A 12,917-nucleotide genomic window follows, 5' to 3' on the forward strand; every position below is an offset into this window, starting at 1 on the left:
GCAGCCCATGGGGAAGACCATAGTGAGGCAGGCTGTCCTCTTGAAGCCTGTAGAGGTCCACGGTGAAGCAGATATCCACCTGCAGCCCGTGGAGGACCCCACACCAGAGCAGGTAGATGCCTGAAGGAGGCTGTGACCCCGTGGGAAGCCTGCGATGGAGCAGACCCCTGGCAGGACCTGCAGACCCATGGAGAGAGGAGCCCACACTGAAGCAAGTTTTCTGGCAGGACTTGTGACCCCACAGGGGACCCTGCACTGGAGCAATCTGCTCCTGAAAGACTGCATCCCATGGAAAGGACCCACGCTGGAGCACTTCTTGAAGAACTGCAGTCCGTGGGAAGGGCCCATGTTGGAGAAGTTCATGGAGGACTATGTCCCGCGGGTGGAACCCCACACTCAAACCAGGGGAGAACATGGGAGGAAGGACCAGCAGAGAAAACATCTTATGAACTGACCTCAACCCCCATTCACTGTCCCCTGAACCACTCGAGGAGGTCAAGAGCCAAGTTGAACCTGGGAAGAAGGGAGGGTGGGAGGAAGGCATTTTTAGATTTGTTCTTATTTCTCATTATCCTAATCTCTTATTAATTTGCAATAAAATAAATTAATTTATCTGAGTCGAGTCTATTTTGTCCAAGACAGTGATTGATGAGTGATCTCACTGTCCTTGTGTCAACCCAGGAGCCTTTCATAATATTTTCACTCCCCCCTCCAGTTGAGGAGGGGGAGTAATAGAGCAGCTTGATGGGCACCTGGTGGTCAGCCAATGTCAACCCACCACAGTCACCTAATCTCCTTTCTTAGGACTCTTTGAGGGTTTTTTGCTACCATATTTACAGTACTTCACTGGCCACCATCTACCTTTGGCTCTTTGGGGTCATGAAACATTCATGTCCCTAATACAAAAGGAATGCCATACATGTAAAGAAAGCAGTTGGTTATGTTTACTACCTGTCCTAAAGGGTCCCTGGACCAAGTTTCTCTGATGCCTGTTCTTTCCTCTCAGAAAAGAGCAACTGTATTGAATAGAGACTGCAAAATTTTCCATTATGGTTTTCTGGGACTTTTTATTTGATTTGAGTATCATTGGCATGACATCATGTGACCCTGACATCACTGACAGATTTTGTGAACCCCAGAACAGAGTTTATTGCTAGATTACACGGATTACTCCTTCAACTAGCTACTTTACTGTCTATCTGGACTGGGATCACACATAAGGGAATTTCTGCTGAAGTGTAAGGCATGCAGCCCTTCACTTGATATGGAAGGTTTGTTTGCTAGGTGAGGAACTGGAGTCCTTAAATACCAGCAAATGAGAGATGCCTATGTTCAAGACTTAACAATTTTTAAGTGGGTAATCACAAAACCACAATTCTGTGATAAGTAGCCACAGTTCTGCTTCATAGTCTACTGTGAAGCAGGCTACAACTAGAAAATGCAGTTTAGTAGGGAGGAGAGATCTTCATGTTCAACCCAAAGCTGATCTTCCATAAATGAATAAATTGCATGTTTGCTCATCAGAGATTAGCAGAGTTCTGCCTTTGCTCAGACCTTGTTTTCCCCCAGATCTCTGGGTACATGGAAGTGAGCAGAGGCAGAGTTAACTGCTACACATTCAAAGAGACTGTAACAACTACAAAAAAAAATGATGCATTGTGCATGGAACAGAAAAGGACAAGATATAGTGCTTTTATGAATACTCTGTTTTGTAACTGTGCCATTGTGTGGAGCTTAAACTATAGGATGTAAGAAATACCAATGTCTAAAAATATTATAAAAGCTAATTAAGAGAATGATTCCTTTCATGAGCAACAGGAGGTCTTGTCAGTCCTAAAAAAACCCATCACCTAAAAACACAGGTATCTTGTCCCACTCGGTGGGCTTGGGGGACGTGATCTTTTAGATAGTCCATTGCTGCACTCAGGAGTCACAACAATTACTCAGGAGGGACAGGGAAAATTTCAACACCCTGTTTTGCTTGGTGAATCCCAGGGTAGGAGTCACGACAATGGCTCCTAAATGCTCAAAATACATTTTATTTAATGTTGAGTCATAACAGAAGTGTGGCTAAATTTGACATAGCAGATATTTTGAATAAAAAACTTGACACCTAACAGCCATAGTAAAATATTCCTAACAAGAAGGTAGAAGGAAGAGAAGAGATAAGAGAGAGAGACAGAATAAAGACAAAAAAGAAGAGGTAATTATCACCACCCTTGGATCCAGTGAAGAAAGAGTCTCAGTAGTAGCTGTTTGCATTCCTTGGGCAGTGGGCATGCACATGGAGTTGGTCTCCCCCCCTTTTATACCCTCATCCAAGAGCCCTTCATGCATGTGTTGTGGGGTTTTCTCAAAAGCTCTTAGGGAGGGGGTGGGGTTGCTGATGCCCTGTTAACCCATTTAACTCATTTACACAACTGCCACGGTAAGGGCCTGTGGCAAAACTCCAAAACTGTGACAAAATGTCCGAAGCGCAACTGCTAGAAAACTTCCCAGAAAGACAAGTGCTGGAAAGCCTCTTCAAGGCACAACCACTAGAAAGCCTCCCAGAAACAGTTCACTACCCCACCTCTGCAGGGCACGTCCTGTTTCATCTGTTTGCGGCTACCTGATTAGTTGTTTGAGACAAAATGGTTGCCAGTCTCTCACAGTGTCTCGGTCTCTCTCAACAGGTAAATTTGACATGGAATGATTCAAGAAGAAACAACAGCATTAAAGATTTGTTCAATAATAAAATTTGTAGAATAAATTAGTTTAATATTAAGTATGAAGTTTAGTTACCAAGAATTAAAATATCTTTCAGCAAATATGGCAAATACCAGATGCTAAAACTTCTTCATTAAGAACTGTTTAAATCATTGCTTTTGAATGACTCCTGATCTGTTCTTTCAAAAGGATGGTTTCAAAGCATGAGAATAAGAAATACTATACTTCACATAATAAAAGAAGATTGCTTTATCCAGATAAAAAGCCATTAAAAACAGCAGAAAAAAACAGTAAATATAGATGATGTTGATGATGATAAATGATAGTTTAAAAAATACAGCCCAGATACAATGCATCTGTTTGGAAATGCTAACCCAGATACTATAGAATTTTTCAGTCTTCTGAATACTTCACAGCATTCAGGTTCATGTTGCCGTTTTCAAGGTGCACTAATGCCACTTTCAGACACTTATGTTTTACTGACACTCCCTTCAGAAAATGTGTTATGCAAGTAACAAAAAACAAAGTGTAATATTAAGAAAGAAAGGTTCAGAGAAAAAAAATCTGGTCTCAGCCACATTCTTGATTGTGTATATATCTTTAAATTTCAGGTTCAATTTTACAGGGAAAAAAGAAAAGGTGGGGGGGGGGGGGGGAGGATGGGAAAGAGAAAAAGGGCATACCTTAAAGAAATAGTAGAAATTACTGAATAGTTTCTTATTGCCTATAGTTAAAGAACTATTATTTCTATGGGCTTGATCGTGAAATTTCTTCAAGCTTGGTCATACCACTGAAGAAAAAGCTATTTTCAGGACAGACCAATGATCTGTATTCCACACTGAAGAAATAAAGCATGGGCAACTGGATTATGATGCAACAGCACTTTTTTGTTATTTCAGAGTAGGAGACACATACATTTTTGACAAAATAAAGATTGCTTTATCTGTTCTAAGTTAGAACTCACTTCACATTATATTTTAATGCTTACAAAAATTACAACTGCACAGCTGATATATACTAAAGTATTCATTTAACACACTAAGCTTTTCCTCTCTGTCAGGGGTTATGTTGTATGATATTACATTATATGCTTTCAGACTTGGCAATTGTGGAGCTACTGGGCTCATCTTCCCAATCAATTAAGTATTTAAAAATTGTTCCTCATTCATAAAATACTATGTACGTAAATGTCATACTTTTTTTTCACCTTCACAACAGAAATGGAAAAGGCAACCCTCACAGCCCATATAAGTCTTCTTTGAAGCATTCTGAAGAACATACTGGGTGAAGCTTCTTGCGGTTTGATTTTACATGAAAATGGTCGTTTGCTCTCATACAATCTAAAAAGGAGCCAGTGACTTGAAATCTCTGGTGGGATGGTTTCTTCCGTGTAAAAAAACAAGAGTAGCTTTTTACTTCCGTGGTAGAAGTAACATTGACTAGTTTAAGGGTTCTGATTGCAGCATGATATCCTTTTGTAAAAACAGGTTCATCAGGGTTTTGCGACTGCTCCATGACCTCCCATACACTGAGCTCACAAGAAGGGAGGTATGCTGTTCTCTTGAACACCAGCAGTTGCGTGAAAAGCCACGAAACCCTTTTATTCCAGTAGCTTCAGGGAGATGGAGAGCTCACCTCTGTCTGCAGGATAAACTAATCTCATGCAAGTCAGCAACCCTGAAAGTGTTTTATCACAAGAGGTTGTTCTGTGAGTGGAAAAGTAGTAGCTCTGCAACACCTGGCTAATTAAAAGACCAGCTAGGAGGTGTATATGTGCTCAGCCGAATGTTTTGATATTCAAAGATCAAAAGTCACCTCAAAGAGCTGAAAGATGTGGCATATCTGAGATGGCCTTCATCCACGTGTTCCTTCCCATTGCCCAGGGATGCCTGGCATCTTAATAGTCAGTGTGCAGAGACCAGTAACATATCAAAGAATATTCTTAAGTGCTACTTATATTGGTATACAAGTATAAAGAATTGCAATACAGCTGCAGTGAGAAGGTTTTGCCCTTACACTGTGTTGTTCAAATGTTTCTCGGAACTGGATTAGCTCAGTGGAAGTTGACAGGTGTGGACTTAATTTCTCATCCAAAAGAGTAACAACAATCCTACAATTTCTTCTGGTTGACTTAGAAAGATTTCTAAATATTAAAGCAGCAGGCTTATGCCACATTAAGTATAATCTTTGCTATAGGGAAAAAAAGGCATAGCTCTAGATTCATACACTTACAATTCCCATTGACTTTATTACCATTAGTTTTCAATTTCCCTGTCTTCTGGGTCAGTGTAATGACAAGTAATGGTATTTTATGATTAATAAAAACATAATTTATTTGCCATTTCACATTTGTTTGATTTACTGTGAAGAAAGTTTATTTGCTCTGTTGAATCTTGTACAGAAAATAAAAAGTAGTAAGACTAATTCCTCCATGGCAGAAGAGAGGCATCTGAGGTTAAAATTTTATTCCTTATTCAGTCAGGCCCTAACGTGACTTGTAGCCCTGTTCCTGTAGTGGTTTTCAGAGGAAAGATTTTAGTTAACAGGTAATTTAAGATTTCCAGAAATAAATTTATAATCTACATGTAATAGAGTGAGGCCTCTATTTCTAAAAGTTAGTTCATTGTACACAGAACCATTTTGAAAATTTTAATGGCCTATGGGACTGTTTCTTTCCAGAATCACACATCTCAGTTACTGAAGCTGAGATAGTCTCTCTGATAGCTGTAGAAGATTTTGATGTACATTTTGGTCTTCAAACCTTCATCTCAAAATGAGATGAAATATGACTGCACAACAATCTAAAGATTTTACATTACTTAGCCCTTGAGCATTTGAATTTCCAGCCTAAATGACTTTGTCTTTTGTAGTGAGTTGACCTTGGCTGACCACCAGGTGCCCACCAAGCCACTCTATCAGTCCCCCTCCTCAACAGGACAGGAGAGAAAAAATACAACAAAAATCTCATGGTTCAAGATAAGGACAGGGAGATCACTCACCAGTTACTGTCACGAACAAAACAGACTTGACTTGGAGAAATTAATTTAATCTACTGCAAATCAATAAGAGCGTAGGATAATGAGAACTAAGAACAAATATAAAAGCCCCTTCCTCCCACCCTCCCTTCTTCCCAGGTGTATTGGGTCTGGCTGAGATGAAGTTAATTTTCCCCATAGCAAGCCTCATAGTGCTGTGTTTTGTATTGGTAGCTAGAAAGATGTTGATAACACACCCATGTTTTAGCTACTGCTGAGCAGTGCTCGCACAGCATGAAGGCTGTATCTCCAACATTCCCCCCTCCTCACCAGTAGGCTGGGGGTAGGCAAGATCTTGGGAGGGAACATAGCCAGGACAGCTGCCCCAAACTGACCAAAGGCATATTCCATACAATATGACATCTGCTTAGCAATAAAAGCTAAGAGAAAGGAGGAGGAAGGGGGGGGCATTCATTATTTACATTTGTCTTCCAGAGCAACCGCTACATGTACTGAAGCCCTGTTTCTGGGAAGTGTCCAGACATCGGCAGCTGATGGCAAGTAGAGAATAAAATCTTTTGTTTTCCTTTGCTTTTGCATGCAACCTTTGCTTTTGCTCCATTAAATTGTCCTTATCTTGACACATGAACCTTTCATTATATTTTCTCTCCCCTGTCCAGTTGAGGAGAGGGAGTGATAGAGTGGCTTTGGTGGGCACTTGGCATCCATCCAGGGTCCACTCACCACACCAGGTTTAACTTCACTCTAGATTTTTCTACCTCCTCCCCTTGAGCGGAGCAAGGGAATGGTGAATGGGAGTTGTAGTCAGTTCATAACATGTTGTCTCTGCCTCTTCTTCCTCCTTGCTCTCTTCCCCTGCTCCAGCATGGGGTCCCTCCCACAGGAGACAGTCCTTCACAAATTTCTCCAACGTGAGTCCTTCCCAAGGGCTGCAGTTCTTCAAAAATTGCACCAGCATGGGGTCCCTCCCACAGGAGACAGTCCTTCACAAATTTCTCCAACGTGAGTCCTTCCCAAGGGCTGCAGTTCTTCAAAAATTGCACCAGCATGGGTCCCTTCCACAGGGTGCAGTCCTTCAGGACCAGCATTTGTCCCCATGGGGTCACAAGTCCTTCCAGAAAACCTGCTCCAGCATGGGTTCCCCTCCATGGGCCACAGGTCCTGCCAGGAACCTGCTCCACTGGGGGTTCTCTGCAGGTTTACAGCTTCCTTCAGGGCTTATCCACCTGTACCAGCTTGGGGTCCTCAATGGTGTGGATATCTGCTCCACCAATGACCTTCATGGGCTGCAGGGGGACAACCTACCTCACCATGGTCTTCCCCACAGACTGCAGGGGAATCTCTGCTCCAGCACCTGGAGCACCTCCTCCCCCTCCTTCACTGACCTTGGTGTCTGCAGAGTTGTTTCACTCATGTATTTTCACCTCTTTCTCTCAGCTGCTGTTGCACAGCAGTTTTTTTACCCTTTCTTATATATGTTATCACAGAAATGCTGCCAACATCATTGATTGGCTCAGTTTTGGCCAGTGGCAGGTCTGTCTTGTAGCCAGCTGGCACTGGCTCTATCAGATGTGGGGGAAGCTTCCTGTATTTTCTCACAGAAGCCGACCCTGTAGCCTCCCCACTACCAAAACCTTGTCTTGTAAACCTAATACACCTTTATTATATGTTTGTAATGTAGTTAAATCAGCTGAGAGAAAGGAGGGTATACTTGCAAGGTTACTAGCCTTCGTGATTAAGGTTCTGCTTATCACTTTAGAGACTTCTGAAATATTACACAAATCAATAACTTGAGTTTTGCAGCCTGTGCCTAAAGCAGAGGGACTTGTATTTCCTTACTTGTTGGTATTATGAGGATTATTTGATAAAGGTTTTTGAGATATTTGGCCAGTATGATGAACCTATATTAGAGAATAGTCTACTTACAAATAAAATAAAATAAAATAAAATAAAATAAAATAAAATACTTGAACAGGTACCTTGATTTCTCTCTCTTTGCTGTGACAAGACGTTATACAGTACATAAGCATCGTGTATGTCTAGATTAGTATTTGTGAAAGCTGGGAATTCCCAAAGATGGAAGTCTCTTAGAGGGCAGAATATTGCTGCTTTAATGTTTTTTTAGGCTAAGGACAAAGTTTGGCTTTACATACCTTTTCTCTACAGATGTTTTCCATTTCGTTAACTGTGAATAATCACTTCTAATAACAAGAAAAGCAACAGCATGGCATTTGCAGTGTGCCAACAATTAATTTGTTCAGGCATTTACCTGATCACAAATAACAAAACTAGTTTGACAATACAAAACTCAAGATTTGTGAGAGGGAAGAATTCTAAAGAATTGGAATTAATTCTCATTAGAATTAATGAGAATTAAATTATTTTCCAAATCTAACATAACTTATATCATTACTTAACATTCCAATGACAGTTTGAAGTGACCTTATTTTTTTTCCTTATCAGTCAGTCAACTTTATTATGGGATACTATGAAAAGTTAATGTTAGACTAGACTGCTTTAGAGCAGTTCAAGGATGTGACAGAAAAGACCTAAGATGTAATACTTTTAGTCAATGTGTTTTGATATGTTATTTTAATTTATGGTCTTATTACATAAAGTACCTGGAGCACCTAATCAGAGGGAGACTGCATAAAATTTTTACTTTTGCTGCACTGTTCTTGAGTCTTGCAAAAGAATTGAACCATTCAAAATGAATTACAGGACATAGAATTCTTAACCCTTTTGAACTTGGGGAAAAATTGTTACCTAGTATGACTCCTCCAAACCCAACCTAACTAACAGGAACTTCCAAAAGTAAGGTGTATTAAAACATAAAACCAAAATGCATAAATAATATTTAATATCAAATGTTAGTACCATGGAGCACAATTGTAATTACATTGCAAAGACTGGAAATTAAAACTGAAAAGTTAAAAAATGCAAGGATCAATTTTTAATTTGAAGACCTTGTGTACATCCCTTAGTATATAAACTATAAACTTCATCTATAATTTTTTGTTTGGTCCTCTGCTTCATTTGTAATTGGGCTAGTACATACTCACTTAATGAACACATATTTAGTACATGATTTTATCTCATTGATTATTTTTTGCCCTCATGCTTTAGGAGATAGTACATGCTCTTCAAACTGTAATATAAGCATTGCATAATCAATTTTCCAGCAGTTTTTCAGTGGTAATAATCGGTACAACATTTTCACCATTCATAGTATTAATATATTTTATTTGTTTACTATCTTCTTAGGGAGCTTATGGAGGGCAGGAGAAGGAAATATATGACCAGTTTACAGATGAGGAACATAAAAACTTATATCAAAGAATCCCATAATTCAAATTTCCCATTCAAATGGAGTAAGTTCTGTTTTTCCTTTCCTTCCTTTATAAAGCTGCAACATTACTGTTCAGATCTGACTAGGAAGAAATTCCTATTTCTATTGAAATAATTATTTTGTAAATCAGTTCAGCAAGAACTATCCATTCCTAGCTGTTTAGGCTGAAGCATTTCAGAATAGTTACCATTTTTATGGCTTACACTGACAATTAACTACTATCATTAAATTTCAGGATTAACATTTTAAATAAATTTATGGAGAGAAAGGAATTTTGTCTCTGTTTCAGTCATTAACTCAGGGTACCTAAAGACTGATAAAGGTGATATTCCATCAGTTTTTAATTGGTTCAAACTTGGAGATGACAAAGAGATTAGGAATGTTCACTTTTAAATGAAAGCTTAAGTTCAGCCATATGAATGCGAGAATATCAAACTGGGCCAAGAGTTTGACGTTAGCACTGGGTAAACACTTCTTGAACCATCTTTTTGCTTCTTGTTTCTCAGCCAGTTTACAGTTTAGGGAAGCTAAAAAAACCAACAACAACAACAAAAAAACTCAAGCAAACAAACAGAAAATGCCCTCATTAAAACTTCTCATAGGCACAGGCACAATCATATCTTCCCCGTGGTTCACCCTGAATCTATTTAAGTTTTAGCCTTAAGGCTTGCTCTTGCATCTGTGCTTTGAGTTATGCCTTGCAGAGCTGTTCACCTCAGATATTACACACCATGATTACCAAACTATTTCACTGGTTTTACTTAAGACTAAATTTGCTTATTTTTTACTTCTTTCTATTTTCAATACTTGGCTCATTTTACACAGCTCCCTTTATCTAGCCCTATTTTTCCCCCAAAGGGAGATAAGCACTGTCTTCTTGTTTGTGTTCCATGGTTTTGGAAGGTTTTTTTATTTACAGTCAGAATAATAAAGCAGTTGAACTATTTGTACTATTTAAAAGAGAAATATCAATGCATTACTATTGATAAGGGTAGACACACATTAGATATGTTGATACTTATTGCCACTTTAAAACAGAAACAGATTTTAGCAATGTCCTCAGGGAAGCAGTAAGGTATTCATATCTAGATTATCTGAATGAAGAATAAGTTAATCAAAAAGAAATGCCTCTGAGACAAGAGCATGTTTGAAGAAAATCACCTCTTTTGTTTACCGAGATACAATAAAATCCAATTGTAGATTCAGCTGTCCACAAATCATTATTTTGCACTAATAACTAAATATTAGATAAAATGAAAAACCATTTTGTAGTGGAAAGGTAGAAGGAAAGGAGACATAAAACTATTTACAAGGGAAAATGATTCTGACATTCTTTTTTAAAAACTGAGCTGTGAAATGCAGTGCCAATGATCACTACTGAAAGCAAAACCAAGATAAAATAGAGGGCTTCTATCAAGGCAGCCTTACCGCATTTACACAAAACGTGTGTTCAAACTATTCAGGCCCTTAAAAATAAACCAAGTTCTTTGAACTTTTCTTAGGAACAACTTTCCTAAGGTGCCATGGTGTCCTCTGTGCTCCTGTTGCAGAATTCTCAAATGTTTAAAATATGGGAGTAGTCACCCCTAGGACTGGCCAAAAGAAGGGTTTCCTTTTGTGCAAGAGTGTCTTAGCTGGTTTCAGTTCCAAAGTAAGTTAAAACATAAATTTTTTATTATTGACCCGAACTGGAAATCCTGTAAAAAATAAATAACTTTGGAATTTTAAGAACATATTAAGAAATAAAACAGTCTTTTGCACCCTGTAAACTGCTTCCTGAAATTAACATACAGTGTCCCTACATTTGTGATTTTATGAGGCAGTCAGGACTGCTATTCATTAAATCAGGGTAGCTCACCTTCTGATCACAACTAACTAGAGATCTAAGTGTCAAGAATATTTGTGGTTTCCATAAAATGGCTGAAAACATTGAAACAGTGCCAGTCCTTGCTGTCACAGAGTCTGAAAATTGAGGATTTCTGAGGATTTTCTTCCAACAAGAAAGACAGGAGAGAATCAGGAAAAATAAATAAATTAAAAGTGTCATTGTGCATTTGAAGACAGAATAAAACTTTCAAATCCTAGTGAACAGGCAGAGTAAATCACAGCCTGAAATTTGTTCACTGTAAAATGCCAGTTTTATAACGAATAGGACCTTATTAAAAATAGTTTCTTTGAGCAAAACAGAAACAAAGAAAAGGGACAAATTAAGCCAATGTTTTTTTCTGCAAAGATAATTTTCACACTTCTGCTTTCTGTCAATGATTTGTAGTCATCAAGAGAGCACAAAACCCACATGGATGTCACATTTTGCTTTTTTATAAGCTTGGACACTTTTTGATTACTGAAGAAGCAGTAGCAGAGAAACACACAGTAATAGAAGGGTAACATAACCTCGCAGACAGTTACTTCTTTGCCTGCCAGGGCACAATGTTAAATTTATGACAGAAAATATACCATATCACACAAATTGACTGTAATTACCACATGAGGTAAATAAAGATATTTCAAATGCCTTTACACATTATACTCATTGCCCATACTGAAGGAGCAATACAAATTATACAGGCTGAAAGACACACTAAAGTGCCATAAGAAATTAATTTGATGAATATCTTGTACTTTAGTTGCATATCACCCCTGCTGAGCAGGGAGCAAAATAAATGAGTTTCCCTGTAGCTTTCTAGCAAAATGGCATACTGTGGGGTAATTTTTCAGCTCTGCTTTTTTGCTATGCTGAAGTGGTGGAAATCAAACACTGCCCTCTGCTAAATCATTACAAAGGCCTATGCATTTTTATAATTTGTGTGTACTTTTTCAAGATGATCTTGGAAAAGCATTTTGTTAGCATGATTTTATTATGTATTACATAACACCACAGAGACAAGGCAAATGACATTGCTCATTTGGTGTGAAAGAACTGAGGCACTGGCACCACCTCTTCAGGAAACCTTCTATGTAGATTGAAATAATAAAACTAAATAAATTCAACAAGCTCAAAACTCAGCAGTAATTTTTTCCCCCACTCATCTAGCCTTTCAAATATTTACTTATTATTTTAACAAAAATCACATCTTTCCGTTTTGTTTTCTGCAGTTTTTAAGGTCTCAGAGTAACCATCAGGTGATACAGTTCATGTGAGAGCCTGAAGGCAACAGTTTAAGCATTGGTACACCTCCCTTTCCTTCACCATTCCTTCCAGCCACTGTTGCCTGTGCACTGACTCTATTATCATGAACTTGCAGCTTTTATTCCTCATTGGAAGCACAGCTGCTTTCTCCCTAACACAACCCCTTAAAGGTTACTTTGCGCAAACATCCATCCCACTTCACATTTGCTAAGTTACTACATAATATGAGTATCCTTTTTTTTTTTTTTTTTTTAAACCTTGTGCTTCTGTGAGTTCCCTCAGCTGCACATTTCTTCCTCTGTCTCAACAAAATACGGTAATTTACTGCTGATCTTATCAATGATATATTATTATTTAATTCCTCAGTGACTCAGAAACCGTTGTTAAACCAAGTCTCTACAAATTTCTCCAACCTCTTTCAACTACATCCTCCAAGGTAGCAGCCATTATATGTATAGGCTGCTATATTCCTGCATTTCCAAACGCAGTGCCCACTGTGGCTTCACTGCACAGCTAATTCAAGTTATCTGCAGTCAGCACTGATGGGAGCACTAGAAGAATATGTAGGAAAGAAACAGAGATCTGGACGAAAGGAAAAAGTCAAGAGACAGAATACATGGAAAAAGACTTCAGAAGGAGTAACCTTATCACCTTAACCAAAACCTTAAATGTCAGGAGAGCAATTATACTGTTCAACAGTCTAGCTAGCTAGGGTAATCTGTTCCACGGTGAA

This window comes from Aquila chrysaetos, chromosome Z (assembly GCF_900496995.4).
Source record: "Aquila chrysaetos chrysaetos chromosome Z, bAquChr1.4, whole genome shotgun sequence".
Classification (NCBI taxonomy): Eukaryota; Metazoa; Chordata; class Aves; order Accipitriformes; family Accipitridae; genus Aquila; species Aquila chrysaetos.